Genomic DNA, 21,740 nt, shown 5'->3' on the forward strand with positions numbered 1-21,740 from the left:
TTCAGAAAATATATATCTGTATAATTTAACTTTCAAATTAGTTGTTTTCTTCTGCACCTATTTGCTGATCTGTTCATACCTTGGTTCTTGTCCCTCTTACTGCCCCTTCTTCACTAACAGCCACATTTTCCTGTTCCTTCCACTTCTACATCTGCAAACTATCTCCTTCCTCTCCTAAGTTCACTTTTGAAATATTTCAAATTTTCTTTTGCCTTCCTATCCTATTTTGTAATCCCACTAAAAAATAGAATTATATAGTTTATGTAATTCCTATCCCATTCACATTGCCGGATTATTAATTCAGTGGACAATGTAGTAGACACCTGCTGTGGAACACCTGATATAGTTCTGAGTTTTATTGTTGGTAACATTGACCCCACCATTCCAATATAGGGGGTAATTAGTGTTACAGATGTCAAAGTAGACAGCAGACATTTATCTCAAGGTTATGCATTTGGTGCTGATGTTAGTGCTATTCCTGGCTCCCTCTTTCTTGTGGGGCAATTCAAGTTCACACAGAAGAGAGTCAAGCAATGTGAATCTCACCCCACACATAATCTAGCCCCACCTGAGCCTCAATATTACTTCAACTCATAGAAGTGGAGAGAGAAAAAAGGCAAACCAACAACCAGGCCCCAAGGAAGAACCACCAGACATCAATTCATGTACCCCAAACAAAGAGAAGTCCCAGAACAAAAAAGATAACTACACACAAAGGACATGTGTGTAAAAGAAGAAGAGAACACATCTAAATCGATGTGCAAGTCCAGGACCTCTGACACACTAGGAAACAGGCAAACTAATCTCTCCCAATTTCCCAACAAAGGATCCCACAGACATGGAAGTGGATGAAATTCTAGAAGGATTATAAGAATCTGATTATTAAAATGTGCAACGAACTAAAAGAAGATCTGAGGAATAATTGAGAGCAAATATAAGGGATGAAAGACCATTTCCATAGAGAAATAGAAATATTAAAAGGAAACCAATCAGAACTCCTGGAAATTAAAGACCCAATAAATCATTAAAAATTCACTTGTACATGAACTTGAGGACTCAGTATGCAAAAAATGGAGGAGGGAAAGAATATGATCAGAATATACAAGAATTCTGGGACATAATCAAGATACCAAACTGTGGTGAGCCGTTCCTATAGACCGTGGCCGCCATTAGAAGATGGCGCCGGCTTCCATTGTGGCCTGTGATAAACAACTCCTTTTTTGGAGAGTTGGCACGTAATCCCTTATCACCCTATGAGAAAGCTCCACGTGGCAGCTTTGCATTGGGGCTTGAGATGCTTTATTAAGGCTGGGAGGGGCATCCAAGAGAGAGAAGAAGAAAGAATAATAAATATCAAGGGACCTGAATAAACTGCTGAGAGAAGATTCCTGAGTGTTGCGTCTTCCTTGCGGGCAAGGGGTCGCGACAAGTGGTGCCGAGACCCGGGAAATCAGAACTCTCAGTAGTCAGGGGTGGTGCACCGGTTAGTCCCAGGTAAGTGGGATCCGCGATCAAAGCGGGGTCAGTCCCCAGGTAAGGGGGATCCGCGTTCAAAGCGGGGTCAGTCCCCAGGTAAGGGGGATCCGCGATTAAAGCGGGGTTAGTCCCAGGTAAGTGGGATACGCGAAGAAAGCGGGGCAGCTCCTCTGTCTGTAATGAAAGAGGAAGCCTTGCATTTTATTGCAGCCGCGCCGTGTACTTTCGCTTTTGCTTTCTGTGTTTTTTCCGCTGCGTCAGTGTGTTTCTGTTGTCTGTATTTTTTTTGCCGTTGTGTCATGGGTGCCACATCTTCAAGTCCGCTTCTCCTGGCCCTAGATGGCCTGTTGCGTTCCAAGGGCCTGGAAGTGAAACATAGTACTTTACAGAGATTTTTACAGAAGATAGATATCGCTGCACCGTGGTTTGCATTTTCGGGCAGCCTTACTGTACCTAGTTGGGATAAATTAGGCAAAGATCTTGACTTTGCTTCTGAGCAGGGCATATTAGAGGGTGGGGTGATACCCCTTTGGAAAATGGTCCGTAGTTGCCTTACAGATGGTAAATGCCAAGAAGCTGTGAGGGTCAGGCCATTCTTGAACAACTACATGAGGAAAAATCTGAAGGATCACATAGTGAAGTGGCAGAGAGTATCAAAAGTAACAGTAGTGAGAAGGCAAAAGAGCCTGAAGATAAAAATAGGAGAAGGCTCTACCCAGACTTGACCGAATTCAGAACGCCTGAGAACACAAGCGACTCAGAGAGTTCTGAGGACCTTGATATATTGTTACAACAACTACATAAGATAAAAATGAAAAAGAAGAAAAAGGAGACACAAGGCGCGCATGCCTACTGTAAGAAGGGGGAGGGATCTAATATTGGTCAACAGAATTCTGAGGAGGAGGAGGTTGAAAATTTAGAAGAAGATATGATGCCTGTTGCCCCACCCCCGTATGTGGGGGGGAGCCAAGGTTCCGGGAGGTCTTTTCATGCGCAAGTTTGGAGGACAGTTAATACAGATATGGGACTTGCATACCCTGTATTTCAGGACAATAACAGGGGAAGATATCATGAGCCTTTAGACTTTAAGATAGTTAAAACCTTGGCAGAATCCGTCCGCACTTATGGCATAGATGCCGCTTTCACTCTTACTCAGGTGGAGGGACTTACTAGATTTTGCATGACTCCCTCAGATTGGGCTAGTCTGGTGCGCGCTTGTGTCTCCCCAGGCAAATACTTGGACTGGAGAGCATTTATGCTAGAGGGCGCGGTAGAGCAGGCTGCACAAAATCATGCAGCGGGACGCCCTGCCTGGGATAAGGATATGCTTTTTATCTAATGCTACATTACCTTCCGCAGCAGTCTGTCTCCAATCTCCGTTCCTGTTTATTTTGGCTAATGTTACATTACAGGGGATGCTTAATTGTTCTAATGTTACTTGCTACTTGTCTGAGTGTTGGAATGGCTCCTGGACTATGGCAGTGATTATGAAAATTCCAACCTTTGTCCCGATCCCGGTTACTGCAGATCCAGAATCCTTTCCTATTGTTGAATTGATTAGAACCCGTAGAGATTTTGGAATTACGGCAGCTATAGTGACAGCTGTGGCGGTATCTGCTGCTGCAGCAGCTACAGCTGGAGTAGCCATGGCCAGCCAAGTACAAACTGCTGCCACTATTAATCAGGTTATTCAACAAACATCCACCGTACTTGAATCCCAAAGTAAAATTAATCAACACATTTTATCTGGGATTTTGGCTGCTAATCAAAGGATAGATCTGCTTCAAGCTCAAGTTGAGGAGTTGTCTGATCTAGTACATTTGGGTTGTGTCGATCAACGTGCACATTTATGTATAACCTCTGTCAGATTTAATGATTCCAGAAATGCCTCCCGCATCATCGGGGAATATCTATCCGGAACCTGGTCCTTGGAAGCAGAAAACTTGATCCAGTCTCAACTAACGCAGATTGCTGTTTTGAATAGTACCCGTGTCGAACCAGTGACTTTGGGTCAATTCACCAGTTGGCTGTCCTCTGCTTTTTCCTTTTTTAAGGAATGGGTGGGAGTGGGCATTTTTGGGGCAATGTGTTGCTTCGGTGTTGTACTTTGTTTGTGGCTTCTCTGTCGCCTTAAAGCTCGCCATGCGCAAGAGAAAGCTATGATTGTACAGGCTCTTGCGGCCTTAGAAAATGGCATTTCTCCACAAATCTGGCTTGCACATCTTAAACAGTGATTTTCTGGGCATGGCCATTGCACCCCAAGTTAGTTTCACATTGCACTGGGATTGGCATGTCCTCTTCTTTATGCTCTCCCGGTACTGAATAGCCCTTGCACTCTGCAGGTCTTGTTACCATTGCACGCAGATGGGTTTCAGGACTGGTCTTTCTTCTAGGCTACAGACTCTTTACCTTCCTCTGGGGCTTAGGGATTGTGTTGCCAACTTAAATTTTGTCATCATTACCAGGCTACCTGTGTTATCCTACTTCTCATCGTCGTCACGATGCAGGATGCGAGGCAAAGCACTGCACTTGAGTGATCCCTCAACGGACCTCAAGGAAAGCATGTCCTATTGCATGCGGGTTTGACGTCCACGCCCCGCCCTACGAAAAAAGGCGTCGGCTGATATGGGATCAGGTCTGGGGAAGGCGCCTCCTTAGGACTGAACCATACATTGCAGCCACTTCTGCACAGTGGGATAGGACCTCTACTTTCGCCTGCATTGTTTTATAAAACAGAAGGGGGAACTGTGGTGAGCCGTTCCTATAGACCGTGGCCGCCATTAGAAGATGGCGCCGGCTTCCATTGTGGCCTGTGATAAACAACTCCTTTTTTGGAGAGTTGGCACGTAATCCCTTATCACCCTATGAGAAAGCTCCACGTGGCAGCTTTGCATTGGGGCTTGAGATGCTTTATTAAGGCTGGGAGGGGCATCCAAGAGAGAGAAGAAGAAAGAATAATAAATATCAAGGGACCTGAATAAACTGCTGAGAGAAGATTCCTGAGTGTTGCGTCTTCCTTGCGGGCAAGGGGTCGCGACACCAAACCCGAGAGTCATTGAGATAGAAGAGATCTTAGAGACAGAGGCTAAGGACATTAAGAACATTTTCAATGAGATAATAACAGAAAATTGTCCCTATATAAAAAATGAGATAGACATCTAAACACAGGAAGCATATGGAACCTCAAATATACCAGATCAAAATGCAAGCTCTCCAAGACACATCAATAAACAAAACTCTTAAAGTAGAAAACAAGGAAAGAATATTAAAGCTGCAATACTGAAAATTCAGAAGCAAACAAATAAGGCTCTCTTCTTTTTTTTAGTTTTAGGTGGACACAATATCTTTATATTATTTTTATGTGGTGCTGAGGATTGAACCCAGTGCCTCATACATGCTAGGTGAGCACTCCACCCTGAGCCACAACCTCAGCCCCAATAAGGCTCACTTCTGACTTCTCAACTCAGACCCTGAAGTCAGAGAGGGCTGAGGGCCTTGAATAAGATATTCCAAGCTCTGGAGGGAAAAAAATTACTAACTATGATTGATACACCTAGCAAAGCTATCTTTCAAAATCGATGGGAAAATAAAAACTTTCCATGACCAGGATAAACTAAAAGAATTACCACCAATCCAGCACTATAAAGAATACTCAAAGATATACTGCACACTGAGGAATCCACAAACAAATCCTGAAGCTCCCAAACAGATGAAGAGCAACAGAAGAATAACAACCTGAATGAGAATCAAGACAGAATTAAATACAGCAAACAAAACAAAATGGCAGGAAACCATCAGCACACATCTATAAACACCACTGAATGTAAATGGTCTCAACACCCCAATTCAAAGAGTTAGGGTAGATTAATGGATCAAAACACAACACTCAACTATGTGCGGTTTACAAGACTCATTTCATAGGCAGACACTTCTCACAGGCTGCAGGTAAGGAACAGAAAAACATTCTACACACAGTCCTGAAACAAGCGTAGTTACTTTATAGCTGACAAAGATTTCAAGCAAAGATCAAACAGAAGAAACAAAGAAGGCCCTGACATCCTGGTAAAGGGAACAATCCAACAAGAAGCTATAACAGCAGTAAATACATATGTCCCAAATGTCACTGTTAGCATAATTGCAGCCACCTTCCTTTCCCCCACTCCCACTTTTTGAATACTGTTCTTATTCCCAAGAAATAGAAACTAGACCGAGACACAACCTACCGGTCCGGAGACTAGCTGGTCTCTCCCTGTTCTCTCACTGAGACATAGGAGACAACTTACCAGCCCCTGAGATGGGAACATATTGGTTTCCCTGTTCTCTCCTTGAGAAGATAAAGGGACCTGCCAGTTTCCCTCTCCCCCCTGCTGAGAGATAGGAAAACTGCCTGTCTTTGTTCCCAAGAAACAAACTTGCCTTCCACAAGCTCAGGGGATGCTCACTTTGTCAGTCAAGGCTAAACCCACCACCCCTAGCCAGTGGCCATGATTCTAGCGTATAAAGGTAACATTCAAGGGGGAGTTGCTGCTGCTGTCCCTCTCTTTGGGCAGAGCAGCCTCGTCAGGCTCCTGAAAATAAACCCACTCCTTATCCCGGGTGTGTGTGTGATTACTCCTGAGCCACTTTTCTTTCAAGTGTGCCTAATTACATTAAAAAAACCTTGACATTAAATTTCTGACAGAACCCAATACAATAATACTGGTGACTTCAACATACCCTATCATCAATAGGTCGTCCAAACAAAATCGATAAAGCTGTTTCCAACCTAAATAATTCTAAGTCAACTGGACTTAATAGACATTTACATACCACTTCACCCCCAAACAGCTAAATTTATCTTCTTAGTAGCTCATGAAACCTTTTCCAATAATCATATACATCATATTCTAGGTTACAATATAAGTCTTAACAAAATACAAAACAAAACAAAAATCAATGTAATCCTATGTATCCTATCAGACCATAATGGAATTAAACTAGAAGCAATAGCAAGAAAAATTACAGAAATCACATAAACACATGGAGATTGAATAATAATATTTTTTTTAAAAAAAATCACAAGTGAGGTAAGTGCTCAACCTCTGAGCTAAAACCCAGTCCCTGAATATTTTTTAAATGAAGAATGAATTATAGGAAAAAAAAAAATCAAGAAATTCCTAAAAACAGATGAGAACAGATACAACATATCAAAACCTGTGGGACATTATGAAAACAATTCTAAGAGAGAAATACATAGTATTGAGTGCCCACATTTAAAAAGAGATTCCAAATAAATAAACTAATAAATAAACTATGCTCCACCTGAAGACCTTAGAAAAGAACAAACTAATTCCAAAATCAGTAGAAGATAAAACAATTAAGATCCGAGCCAAAATTAATGAAATTGAAATAACCACAACAAAAAATACACAGGATCAATATCACTAACAGCAGGTTCTTCAAAAAGATAAATAAGACTGATAAACTCTTAGCCACACTAAATGAAAGAGAAAGAAGACTCAAATCAACAAAATTAGAGATGAAAAAGGAGATATCACCACAGAAACTCCAGAAATTCAGATTATTACAGAAATTATTTTGAAAATGTATGCTCCAATAAACTGTAAAATCTAGAAGACACTGACAAATTTCTAGACACATACTACCTGTCCAAATTGAACCTAGAAGATAGAGAAAACCCTAAATAGACCAATATCAAGTAATGAAATTGAGAAAGTAATTAAAAGCCTACCAACAAAGAGAAACCTGGGACTAGATGGATTTTCAGCTGAGTTAATTCAGGCCTTTAATGAAAAACACACACCAGTCTTTCTCAAATTCCATGAAATTGGAAGGGAGGGAACACTCCCAAATATAACCAAGTATAACCCTGATACCAAAACCAGACAAAGACACATCAAGAAAAGAAAACCACAGACCAATATCCCTGATGAACATAGATGAAAACATTCTTAATAAATATTAGCAAACTATATTAAAAGAAAATCAAGATAATACACCATGATTAGGTGGGTTCATCCCAGGGATGCAAGATTGGTTCAACATATACCTATCAATACATGTATTCACCACTTAAATAGAACTAAAGACAAGAGTCATATAATATCAATAATGCAAACAAGGCCTTTGTTGTTCACTCTCACCACTCTGCTGAATACAGTACTTGAAATACTAATCAAAGCAATCATGCAAGAGAAGAAAATTGAGGGATACACATGTGAAAAGAAAAGTCAAATCCTAATAAACTCTACCAGAGGGCTTCTGGTGATAAATGAATTCAGCAAAGTTGCAGGATACAAGATCAACATTCAAAAATTAGTAGCATTCATATATTCCAACAGTGATTCTGCTGAGAAAGAAATCAAGAAAACTGGGGCTGGGGATGTGGCTCAAGCGGTAGCGCGCTCCCTTGGCATGCATGTGGCCCGGGTTTGATCCTCAGCACCACATACAAAGATGTTGTGTCTGCCGAAAACTAAAAAATAAATATTAAAAAATTCTCTCTCTCTCTCTTAAAAAAAAAAAAAAAGGAAATCAAGAAAACTACCACATTCACAATAACCTCAAAAGAAATAAAATACTGGACAATCAATCTAATCAAGGAGGTGAAAGATCTCTACAGTGAAAAATTATAGAGCACTGAAGAAAAAACTAAAGATAACCTTAGAAAACAGAAAGACTTCCCATGTTCTTTAGTAGACAGAATATTGTCAAAATGCCATAATACCAAAAGTTATATACACATTCAATGCAATTGCCATCAAAATACCAATGACATTCTTCACAGAATAAGGAAAAAAAAAAATCCTTAAATTCATTTCGAAGAATCAGAGACCCAGAATAGCCAAAGCAATACTGAATAACAGTGATAGAGAAGTCATCACAATACCTAATCTCAATTTATACTACAGACCTATTGTAACAAAAATAGCATGGTATTGGTATCAAAACAGACATGAAGAAATAGGAACAGAACAGAGGACACACAGATAAACTCTCAAACTTACAGTCATCTGATAATTGACAAAGGTGCCAAATATACATGTTGAAAAGAAGAGCCTTTTTAACAAATTGTGCTGGGAAAGCTAGACATACATATATAGAAGAATAAAGCTAAATCTCTACCTCAAAAACTGGGCAAATGAACTAAACAGAGATTTCTCAAGAGAAGGAAAGCAAATGTTCAAAAATATATGAAAAAATATCCAACGTCTCTACCAATCACAGAAATGCAAACCAAAGCTACACTAAGATTTCATCTCACTCGTCAGAATGGCAATTATCAGAATACAAATAAATGCTAGCAATGACGTGGTGAAAAGGCACACACATACATTGTTGGCGGGTTGCAAATTAACACAACCACTCTGGAAAGTAGTTTGGAGATTTCTCAAAAAACTACAAATGGAACCACCATACTATCTAGTTATCCCACTCCTCAGTGTTTGTCCCAAAGAACTAAAATCAGCATACCAAAATGATCCAGTCACATTAATGTTCAGAGTAGCACAATTCACAATACCCAAGTTATGGAACCAGCCCAGATGCCCATCAATAGATGAGCAGATTAAGAAAATGTGTCTTATGTACACAATGGAGTTTTAGTCAGCCATAAATAAGAATAAAATAATGGCATTTTCCTGGTGAATGGATGGAAATTATTATTTCATGATAAATGAAATAAGCCAGTCTCAGAAAATCAAGGGTTTAATGCTTTTCCTATTAGATGCATATATAAACACACCACAGGCAATTTTACTTTTATGGATATGTAGAGAGAACCAACCAAAATTAAATAAACGAGTGAAAGGAATGTCAGTAGAGGAAGGAAAATTGGTGGGGGGCGGGGGGGGGGAGAAAGGAGAAGGAGAATTGGGGATGGTGAAGAGAAAAGGGCACTAGTCCCCAGCACCTTGTCATTGCAGTCCCAGCAATCCAACACATCCTTGAGCCCCTGCCCTCCCAATACTTTAATTCTCAACCCTGCAGCCAGTGTAACCCCACTGTCTTCAATGGTGTCCTCTCCCTCTGGGACCTCACAATGGCCCAAGAGGTCACAGTTGAGTTGCCTTCCCAGTCCCTGTGACTGTCTCTCTTAGCTCCTTTCTTACTCTTCTCTTTGTGTGTTCTAATTCAGCCATGATTGTCGAGAGCCATCATGGGCTGTGTGTGGACTACACTGGCACCGCGGCCTAGTGAATAGGAAAATCTGGTGCCTTGGAACTTCCAGTGGACATTTCCTCTGGCTGACTGCCCAGACACATGGTGAGCCCTATTCAAGCTCTGCCCCACGTCCCACACAGCACCAGAGATGGGGTGGCCTGCTGCAGCCACACAGCCTCAGAAAGGGGTGTGACCTGCCAAGATGCCAATCAACCTGCTGACTGCAAGACACCATGAAGCAAGACTCCACCCCTGAAATCTCACCCCTGACTTTGATGGACCCCATTAAATAAACCACGGGAATCATTTTCTAATTGTCCAGCTCCAGTTCCTGTGTGGGCTGGATCTTTCAGGCACTCCAAGCTCCCTTTGGTGGTGCATGCCTGTAATCCCAGTAGCTCGGGAGGCTGAGACAGGAGGATCATGAGTTCACAGCCAGCCTCAGCAATGGCAAGGTACTAAACAACTCAGAAAGACCCTGTCTCTAAATAAAAATATAAAATAGGGCTGGGGATGTGGCTCAGTGCCCCTGAGTTCAATCCCTGGTACCTCCCATTCCCCCCCCCAAAACTATTCTTTTTGACTCTTTGTCTTTGGTTCCTAATTATTCTAGACTTTAATTTCTTAGGTGGCTTACATGCTCCTGAACAGGAAGAAGAACCCCCTAATGAGGCACTGGCCGCCTCCCCATAATGACTGCTTCCCAGTTGTTCCTCATCCAGACACACTCCACTTGGAGCTGTTGCCCTTCTGTTCTGCCTACAGCCTTCCTCCTCCAGCTACTTGCATGGCTCCTCTCAGTTCTTTAATGACCATGTCTTCACCCATATTTCAGCATTACCTATGTCCCTATACTGTTTTACTTTTCTCCATGGTCCTTATTGCCTCTTAACATACTATCTTTCCCCAGTATAGAGTGCTAGGCATAAAGTTAGTGCTTAACAATGTGCTGTGCATGAATGATTCTCATTGAAATTTGACTCACTCCTTACCTGATAAGGAGAAAGGACCAAAATGTTACAGGGATAGGCACTGGTCTGGGAGAGAGAAGGTACATTTCAAAAGACTGAAGAAACTTTAGCTTACCTAGAATCTAGACGAAGAAAAGCTGCATTTACTTCCTGGTCCTGAGAATTTGATTTCTCAAGGCAGATAGCATTCTGTAAAACACAAGGACATGAAAAGGACAAAAAGCCGTAAGTGGGAGGATTCATCATTAGCTCATTTATTCTCAAAGGATCTAACAATGGGGGGAAAAAAAAGATAATTTTTTTTGTATGTAATCCCTCAAACTGAACTGTGTAGAGAATGACCATACTCCTAAACCATCCCATATGACTCTTAAAAAAAAAAGGACAAAAATAAAACTAGAGAAAAGAAAAACAACAAAACTAATTATAAATAAAAATCCTGCTTATTTTGAAAATCTTAAAAGAAACAGATAAACCATTAGGTAACTTAAGAAAAAAAGAGAGAAAGCACATTTACAAAACAAAAAGGATAAGCAAGAATAACTACTGAAACAGAAACACGCAGACAGTGTTCCAGATCTCTGCCTAAATAAATATGATTACTTATGAAATATACTGCTTTCTCAAAAAACATAATTTATCAAAAATCAACCCTACTAGATATAAAAAGTTTTAAAATACCGATTTGCACAGACTAATCGTAACAGATTATTTCACAAGGGAAATTTAACAAATCTAAAAACACCAAAAAAGCCCACTGATTCAAAAATGTTTTTGAAAGACTGAAAATGAATAAAAAAAATCATAACATTTTTGTATGTGAAATAAAAATAACACTGACAACTAAATCCAATGAAGAGAGCACAAAAATATTTACAGCCCAATATCACTATTAATGAGAAATACTAACAAAGATCAACGTCACATTAATAAAATAATACCCCACAACCAAGTAGGATTTATTTAAGGAATGCAAGATTGGGTCAGTATCAGGAAATCCTTCAACATTTGGCAGCCTATTAACATAATACCCCATTATTAATAGATCTATGGAGAAAAACCATACAATTATCTCCACAGATGCTGCACAATTATTCACAACAGAAACAACATTCATTCTTGCTGAAAACACCCTGAATAGGAATTAACAAACATTGGTTTCTAACATGAAAAAATATAAATTGATTAATCTAAGCCCAGTAGCTTAAGTGCAAAAAATCTGGCATCATCTCCATTAACATCCAGAGCAACCAAGGGCTGGATGCAGTGACACATGCCTCTAATCTCAGCTCCCTGGGGGGGGGAGGCTGAGGCCAAAGGATCGATAAGTCCAAGATCAGTTTTAGCAAAGCAAAGAAAAGGGGGTAAAGGGAAAAAAAAGGACTGAGGATATATCACAGCGATAGAGCACTTGCCTGGATTGCAAGGCCCCAAACTGTTCAATACCCAGCACCACTAAAAAACCAAAACAAAAACAAAAACAAAAACAAAAAAAACCAAAACAAAAACATGGTTTTGGCACCAAAACAGAAATATAGATCAGTAGTAGATAATAGAGGACACAGAGACAAACCCACATAAATACAGTTATCTTATAATAGACAAGGTGTCGAAAAGCTGGCTTATTCAATAAATGGTGCTGGGAAAATTGGAAATCCACATGCAACAAAATGAAATTAAACCCCTCTCTCTCACCATGCACAAAATTCAACTCAAAGTGGATCAAGGACCTAGGAAATAGACCAGAGACACTGTGCCTAAAAGAAGAAAAAGTAGGCCTAAATCTTCATAATGTCAGCTTAGGAGGACCTGACCTTCTTTCTTTTAATATTTATTTTTTAGTTTTAGGTAGGCACAATATATTTTACATTTATGTGGTGCTGAGGATTGAATCCAGTGTCTCATGCATGCTAGGCAAGCACCCTACCACTGAGCCACTACCCCAGCCCCAGGATCTGACTTTCTTATAAGACTCCTAAAGCACAAGAAGTAAAATCAAGAATCAATAAATGAGATGGATTACACCAAAAAAACCAAATAACCCAATCAATAAATGGGCTAAGGAACTGAACAGACACTTCACAAAAGAAGAAATGCAATCAATAAATAAATATATGAAAAAATGTTCAAAATCTTTAGCAATTAGAGAAATGCAAATAAAAACTATTCTAAGATTTTATCTCACCCCAGTCAGAATGGCAATTATCAAGAATACAAACAACAATAAATGTGGCAAGGTACACTCACACAGTGTTGGTTGGACTGCAAATTGGTGCAACCACCATGGAAAGCAGTGTGGAGATTCCTTAGAAAACTTGGAATGGAACCATCATTTGACCCAGCTATCCCACTCCTCAGTTTATACCCAAAGGACTTAAAATCAGCATACTACAGTGACGCAGCCACATCAATGTTTATAGCAGCTCAAGTCACAATAGCTAAACTATGGAACCAACCTAGGTGCCCTTCAACAGATGAATGGATAAAGAAAGTGTGGAACATATATACAATGAAATATTACTCAACTTAAAGAAGAATGAAATTATGGCATTTGCTGGTAAATGGATGGAACTGGAGAATATCATGATAATTAAAAAAGCCAATCCCAAAAAAACAAAGGCTGAATGTTTTCTCTGATATGTGGATGCTAATTCACAATGGGGGGGGGGGGGGTGAGCTAGGTAAGAACAGAGTTACTTTAGATTAGATAAAGGGGAGTAAGAGGAAGGGGTACAGGGGTGGGAAGGATAGTAGAATGAATCAGATATTACATTATGTACATATGACTATATGACCAGTGTCATTCTACAACATTTATAATCAGAAGAATGAGAAATATGCTCCATTTATGCATGATATATCAAAGTGCTTAAATGTATTGTACTGTCATGTATAACTAATTAGAACAAATTTTAAAAAAACTAAAAAAAAAAAAAAAAAAAAAAAAAGACTTACTATAAAGCTACAGTAATCAAGACAGGGTACCAGTGACAGACAAATAGATCAACGGAACAGAACAGAGAAGCTAAAGAGATACACATTAAGTATAATTAGCCAATCTTTAATAAAGGAGTAAAGGAAATACAATAGAGAAAAGACAACTTTTCAAAAATGGCATTAGAATAACTGGACATGCAAAATATTAATCTGGTCACAAAATTTACACCTTTTATAGAAATTAACTTAAAAAGGCTCATACAATGAATAGATGGATACATAAAATATCTTACATACAAATAGTGAAATATTATTCAGTTTACAGAAAAAGAAATGTTTTGATTTGAAACCACACAGATGAATCTGGAGGACAATATGTTAACTGAGTTAAAGCAGACACAGAAGGAAAGATTCCACCCAATGTCACTAATACAGAGTGTAAAAAAGCTAAAGCTAAATTCATTTTACTTCAGAAAGCAAAGTGGGTGTTTACTAGTGGCTCAGTGGAAGAGGGTGGGTTGATGTTAGTTGAAGATACAGAATTTCACTTAGGAATTAAGTTTAAGAGATCTATTACTATGTCCTGGTGACTACAGTTATTAATAGTCAATAAACTGATATTTAAAAATTTCTGAGTGGATGCTTGCCACAAGAAAATATGTGAATAATACATTAGTTAAACACCCCGACTCAGCCATTCCCTGATGTATGTGTGTATGTATATACATCTCAAACATCATCTTGTACATTAATAAACACACACAAATTTTAACTGTTAAATAAATTAGTTTTTAAAAATTGACTTAAATCTAAAGGTAAAACACAGAACTATAAAATTTCTAAGGTAACATAAAAGAAACACTAGATAACTATGGATAAGGATATAATACCAAAGGCACAATCCATGGAAGCAAACTGATAAGATGAATTTCATTAAAACGAAAACCCCTCCATTCTGCAAAAGACACTGTCAAGAAAATGAGAAGACAAACCACACTGGAAGAAAACACCTGAAGACGACAAATCTGATAAGAACTGATTTTATACACACACACACACACACACACTTGTATAATTCAATAAGAAGCCAGGTGCTGCACTGGTACAGAGCCTGTAATCCTAGCTATTGGGCAGGCTGACACAGCAGGATCACAAGTTCAAGGTCAGCCTGGTCAACCTAGTGAGACCTAGTTTCAAAATAAAATGGGCTAGGGATATAGCTCCATGGTAGAGTGCTTGCCTAATAGGCATAAGGCCCTGGGTTCAGCACCCAGTACCGCAAAAAAAACAAACCAAAAAACAAAAAAACCCTACAAGAAAAAAAGGCAGAAGACATAAAAGACATCTCATAAGAAGACACACAAGTCACCACTTGTAAGCATATGAACAGATACTTAACACCCTACGTTATCAGGGAGCTACAAATTAAAGCAGCAACGAGGTACTGCTACACATCCATTAGCATGGCTGAAAAGCAAATGCTGGTGAGACTGTGGGAGAAACACACACTAGCCCAACAATCACAAACCCCGATTTTTACCTGAATGAGCTGAAAAGCACTGTCCACACAAAAAGCTGCACACAAATGTTTATAGCAGTTTTATTCATAATCGTTAAAACATGAACATAACCAAGATATTTTTCAGTAAGTGAATGAATATAAAGAGTGGTACATCTAAATAACAGATTATTACTGAGTACTAAAAAGAAGAGATTAAACCACAGAAAGACATGGAGGAATATTCCTAAATTAAAGAAGTCATCTAAAAAACTACATGCTATGCTATGTGATTCCAATTATATGACATTCTAGAAAAGGTGAAAGTAAGGAATCAGTAAAAAAGTTCAATGGTTACCCGGTGAGAAGGGAGGGATAAATAGGTGGAGCACAGCCATTTAGAACAAAGGGAAGACATGGACCTATATACGTCTGTCAAAATCCCAAAGCATACAACATGAAAGCGAACCTTAACGTAAACTGTGCAGTCTGTGTGATGACAACGTGGCAACACAGGTACACTCCAGGCAGGGTTCACCAATGCACCACTCCAGGATGGGGCTTCAGCAGAGGGAGACCGTGTGCTACATGCATTTTGGAGGGGGCTCTCCATACTCATTGATTGGTATAACCAAACATAACAAAGTACTATGCAGATATAAGAAAGAATTGAGTGAAATCTTTATGAACAATGTAGAGTGACTTCTACCATATTTTAAAAAGTGCAAAAAAAAATGCCATCTTTTATGTAAGAAAGCAGACATTTAAAACTATATGAATGTCTATTTGGCCAAAAAGAAATTAAGAAAAAATAAACAATTCAAAACCAAATGTGTTTGTATTTCAAATGAATAACAACCATCAAGAAAAGGGTAGAACAACGCTTAAACACAGTAATGCAGTGCTGGGACTACATAAATTCAAACTAAAGATAAATAGCCACAAGCAACTACAGAGAGCCCAGTGCAACCACAAACGTCTGTAATCCCTCAGCCCAGGAGGCTGAGGCAAGAGGATTTCGAGTTCAAAGCCAGCCTGATTTCAAAGCCAGTCTCCGCAACTCAGAGAGACTCTGTCTCTAAATAAAATATAAAAAAGGGTTGGGGGGAGGGACAGAAGGGGAAGGGAGATGGTAGGAAAGAAGGTGGAATGAGGCCAACATCATTACTCTAGGTACATATATGATTGCACGAATGGTGCAACTCTACTTTGTGTACAACCAGAAAAGTGAAAAATCGTGTACTATGAATCAAAATGCATTCTGCTGTCATGTATAACTAATTAGAATAAATAAATAGATTCATTAAAAAATTACCAAACTAATTGGTATTTTTGTTTTCTTTCCTCATGGTGGTAAGATATACTAGTTAAACATTCATCCTGGGATTGAACAAATAAGTAAACGTGGATGTGCTATAGGGTAAAAATGCCACCCAGATACCCCACTGTCAGGGAAATTACAGATACAGAAAATGTTAGAATGAACTCTACTGTTTAACTGGAATCAGAGACAGGTATCAGAACGAGGTCAGAACTTCAAGTACACAGAGAGAAGACAGGAAGGTACTGTATATGTGAAATGTCTGTGGTTTTTTTTCCTAGTAATGTCTGCTGAAAAGTCACAGAAATGAAATCCTGGTGGCAATGAATATACCAAGACCAAGATTTTGGTTTCTCCATGGAAAGGAAACAGAGGATTCCTTGGAAAATGGCTGATTATAGGGTTGGAAGCTATAAGATGAGGTTAGAATAGCCTGTTGGGCCAGAAAGTAAGGAAGTACTCAAAAAGCAATAATGTACCACAACAACCCAGGAACTGAGATGAAGGAGCTGCCACCATGCAAATCTAAAAGACATAGTAGAACAAAACAAGTCATGACAGCAGTGAACTAACACAAGAATCCAGGCATCTGTACTCACAGAGGAATAAATAAGTGGAAAGATGGTCTCTTACATAGAAAAGCCAGCAATTACATGTAAAAGAAATGGTGGAATTTTAAAAAATCACCATGTCTAATCAAAAGAAGAGTACTATCTCAGACAACAGTCTAGTTAGTGAAAAGTGACTACATGATCAAGTGACTATGATGATCAAGATATAACACTCTTGACATTTCCTAGTCACAAAGACCATAAAGAATAACTTCACAGTATAGAAACTGGAAAGATTGCACCTTAACCAAGATATCAAGGTCAACCTCATCAGTAACGAGATAAAGCAACTCCAGGTGCCTTCTAACATTGTGCAGAGAAGAACACAGAACCTTTGTGGCACCATGCCCCAAATAGGAACCTGAATCCACCCAAGGAAGCCTGAGACACTCCCAGACTAAGGGACACTCTATCAGCAAATGCCATGGTTATTAAAGTATGAGAATATGTCACACAATAAAGGAGACATCATAATTAAACAAAATGAATAATGCCAGATTGGATCTTGGACCACAGATACCCCTCCTTTGCTAAGAAGGACATTATTGGAACAACTGGCTAAATTTAAAAACTGTCTAGAGATTAGATAATAGTACTATATGAATGTTTATTTCTTGATTTTAATATTATATTGGTAATTGAAGGAAATATTTTTGATATTTTGTCTTTTGAAATGTGATAAGCAATTGAGTATTTAGGTAGGTTTCCTCAATTAGGGTTCCAGGAGAGAATGAAGCACTACAGAAAATATATTTGAATAACTACTTTCTCAATTCTCCCAAGAATGGGAGGTAGCTAGTAGCACTGTGCATGTATACATAGGAGAGGAGTTAGGACTTCAGGACTTACTTCTTTCACAGTGTAAGAGGCATTAAGTCCTCAGATCACTTTCAAATGCTTAAAAAAAACAAAAAAAGTACATATCTGTGTGTATATACAGACATATAAAATCATAAAGCAAATGTGATACAATGTTAACATTTAGAGAATACACGTGAAGGTTATACAAGCATTCTTTGTACTATTTTGCAATTTTTTAAAAAAAATCTGAAGTTGTGGCTCAGTGGTAGAACACCTAGCACGTGTGGGGTCCTGGGTTCCATCCTCAGTACTACATAAAAATAAATAAATTAAACAAAGGTATTATGTCCAACTACAACTCAAAAAAAAAAAAAAAAAAAAAAAAAAACCCTGACATTATTTCAATATTAAAAGGTTAATCTCTGAAATCACATTTTGGTTCAAGCTCCCACTGTGCTCCTTTGTGGATGGAAGAACTTGGGTAAGTTACTTAAATTTCCCAACTTCTTTGATAAAATAGGTAATACACATGCTTCAAGGCGTTGCAATGAGAACCAAGATACTATGGGTAAGGGGCAATTAACCATTGAGTAACATCCCCAGTCCTCTTTTTTTTTTTTAATTTTGAGGTAGGGTCTCACTAAGTTGCTGAGGCTGGCTTTGAACTTGCAATCCTTCTACCTTAGCCTCCCATATTGGTGGGATTATAGGCATGCGCTAACCACTAACATTTATTGAGCTCATCCTTTGTACCTGACTCTTGTGTCAAGTCTGGCTCAAAACCCACTAAGATAATAAACTAAATAAAAAGACTCAGCCAGTTAATGATTAATAGAAAGACATGGCAATATTAGGGGAAAATATATGCAGAAATGTTAGAAGGGAAGAATTTCAATTCAGAATCATAACTAAATAGATATGCAGGCATGCAGACAAATAGGTGGTACAAAATGATGGGTTTATGGTATTTTGTCTTTTGAAATGTGATAAAGTTCAAAAGGAGAGTTTAAAGTTTTTATTGCCCTACAAAATGTGTCATCTCTGCCTCCCTTCAGTCTCACAAGATACCTCAGAGCTTTACCACTTTTTCCTTCTGCTTAATTGCTATTCCTACAAGTTGCTTGTTCCTTTGATTCAAGTTTCTGCCTGAAAATTACTTCCTCAAAAAGCAGCACTTCTTGACTACCTTTATCTAAAAATAGCTCAAGTTATTTGTCCTATTTTATTTCTCTTCATGCACTTTTCTCAATTCAACTTTGTAATACACATTTTATATTTGTTCATTTATTTGACTCTCCTATTAGAATGTAACATCTATTAAGGGCAGGATCTAGTCTTTTTTTCATTGCAATATCCCTACCATCTAAAATACATTTGCTAAATAAATAAAAAATATGAAGAAACAAATATCAGAACAAAAAAGGGCTATCATCCTTTCATCTCCAGTAGCAATACAACAGGCTATGCCAGTAGACCCAACTGGTCCATCAGGCAAACCCAAATACCCTCCTCCCTCTACAATGCTTCTCTTTCCCCATCCTAGGAAGAGACTGGTATTCTCATGTGCAGGGTCAAAGTGTACAAAATCATCAGACAGGCAACAAAAGCCTCCCAAGCAGACAGGCTGAATCACAAAGCTTAAGAGTTCAAGGTTATCTTTATAGTGAAAGTATGTATGAGACAATTAAAGTCATTAATTAAAGCATTACCTAAAAAATAAATAATGCTTACATTATAGGCCCTTGGTTAGGGATAAGCTCATTTATTTTGCATTGATTACAGGGGATTACCTCACTTAATCTTTCCAAGAACCCTATAAAAGAGATATTAATATCAATATTTGCATCTTCAATAGAAAATCTGATGGGGGTAGTTAGCTAATCACCTAAAAAAAGCTATAGATATAGAGATATATACTAGGAGTTAAGTATATATCTTCTGACACCAAAGCCCGCCTAAGCACTGGGCATATTACGTTATTTGTGTGGCATATTAATCAAGAAGCAATTACTGTAAGTCTATCATGAAAATGCTGGCAAGACAGAAAGAATTAGAACACACTCTTGAATTGATAGGGCACTGCTCAGTCTTACAGCTTTACTGTGTTAAGGGCTAGGAACATTCTTTCTCCACTGGTTTTCTCCCATTCCTTTCTGTCCTACTCTCAAATCCACATTTACATATGAACACAGGGCTTAGGGCAGGTGAGGCCCACATCTAAGCCCAACAACTCCGGAGGCTGAAGTAGGAGAATCACAAGTTTGAGCCAATCTGGGCAGGACCTGTCTCAAAATAAAAGGCCAGTACTACAAAAACAAAAACAAAACAAACCCCAGGCCGGTGGCTCAGACCTATAATTCTTGTTAACTTGGGAGGCTGATCACAAAATCAAACAGCCTCAGCAATTTAGCAAGACCCTGTCTCAAAATAAAAAGCAAAAAAAGGGCTGTGGTTAAGCACCTGGTACCCGCCCCCACCAAAAGAAGAAGAAGAAAATATACATAAAGTCCACTTACCATAAGAAAGATTCAAGACTGTATTCCTTTTGGCTCTAAAAGGTCTCTAGACCAGAACTACTCACAATACTCAAGTCCTCCCTCTCCTAAAAGAAAAAAATAGTGTTCAAGATAACTTCGTGAGGCTTATAATTTTTTTTTAGTGCTATTTAAATATTGGTCCCAAACTAGGCGCCATGGCACACACCTTTGATTCCAGCTACTGGGCAAGCTAAGGCAGAAGGATCACAAGTTCCAGGGCAGCCAGGTCAACTTAGCCAGACCTCGTCTCAAAATTAAAAAGAGGACCTGAGGTGTAGCTCAGTGGTGGAGTACTTGCCTAGCACGTGCAGGCCCTCGGTTTCATCTCCAGCGCTGGGAAAAACAACAACAACAACAAAAATTAATAAATACTGGTCGCATTTACTCTCCAGTCTGGTGAGCATCCTTGCAGCGTACCTTACACCTCTTTCCACCACTGCCTACATGGTTTTCCTGTAAGCAAACCTGCTAGAAAGTTCCTTCTCCTGACCTGCTCCATACAAAATGTCAAGACTCGCTCTGCATTCAATTTCCTAACAAAGCCCGAGGCCTTGCTTTTCCGCTTTGAATCCCTCTCCTTCTGCCAGCTGCTTTGGTCGTCATTCTCTCAACCTCCAGGTCAGGGACCCCTTCTTCTGATCCTACAGACGGCAACGCGCCGTGACCGGTGTCGGTAACCCAGCTACCTATGATGCCGGTGTCCACCAGGCAACGGTTAGGACGAACCACCCGGACTCGGCCCAGCGCGAGGCACCGCCGCACAGGAGGCAGGGGCCATCCACGTCTGCAAAAGCCGCGTACCGCCTGCAGCAGCGTCTCCCGCCCTCACCCCCGTCGACCGTGCCGACGGGCTGCGCTTTCAACCAGCTGAGGCCTTCCACGATCCCCGGTGAGTGCGGGCGCAGGACCCGCTACGCGCAGAGGCTGTCCGCTCCCGATCGGCCCCGCACGCCGCCGGCCGGGTCCGGCCTTCCCCGCACTGCGCCACCCCACACGCCGCGGGCCCGGCTCGGCCTTGCCTCACCAGCGCCGCCCCGCACAGACCCGCACGCCGCCCGGCCCACCCGGGCCCCGTAGCTCACCCGCCCGCGCCGCCCCTCGGCCTCAGAGGACACTTCCGGTGCGTCTCAGAGGCTCGCATCCGGTTCGCGGCTACAGCAGCTTCGGCATCGGGGAGCGACTACCCGGCTTCCGGAAGGAAGGCGAGCGGGCCTGGAAAGCCGACAACAGCCAGAGCCACTCCCGCCGCCCCGCTCGGCTGGGGCCGGCAGTCCGCGGGGTCTCGGGGCCGACAGGGCCGGCTGAGCGCGGAGCCCTCCGGGCCCAGCTGGAAAGCAGCCGCCTCAGCCCCGCCCTCAGTCACGTGACGCCCGCTCCTAGAAGGGCCGCCTGGCTTCTCGGCCAATGGAGGCGGGCGTCGGGGGC

General features: G+C 40.2%; 1 protein-coding gene across 3 annotated transcripts in view; it reads right to left on the reverse strand.

The window, feature by feature from the left end:
• Znf322 (zinc finger protein 322) overlaps positions 1–21,677 on the reverse strand; it is a 31,247-nt gene extending 9,570 nt beyond the window's left edge. The window contains exons 1-4 of one of the 3 annotated variants that reach the window (XM_027948294.2): positions 21,398–21,677; positions 20,482–20,648; positions 20,295–20,380; positions 10,726–10,799 (exon numbers count right to left, since the gene is read on the reverse strand). The gene's annotated coding sequence lies outside the window, so the exon portion shown is untranslated. Of the gene's footprint in view, positions 1–10,725; positions 10,800–20,294; positions 20,381–20,481; positions 20,649–21,116; positions 21,298–21,397 lie in introns of those variants that run through there. The other 2 variants (XM_071613766.1, XM_071613767.1) reach the window with 2 other exon arrangements.
• Between the last annotated feature and the right edge of the window lie 63 nt (positions 21,678–21,740).

Source organism: Marmota flaviventris, chromosome 6, assembly GCF_047511675.1.
Source record: "Marmota flaviventris isolate mMarFla1 chromosome 6, mMarFla1.hap1, whole genome shotgun sequence".
In the NCBI taxonomy this organism is placed as follows: domain Eukaryota; kingdom Metazoa; phylum Chordata; class Mammalia; order Rodentia; family Sciuridae; genus Marmota; species Marmota flaviventris.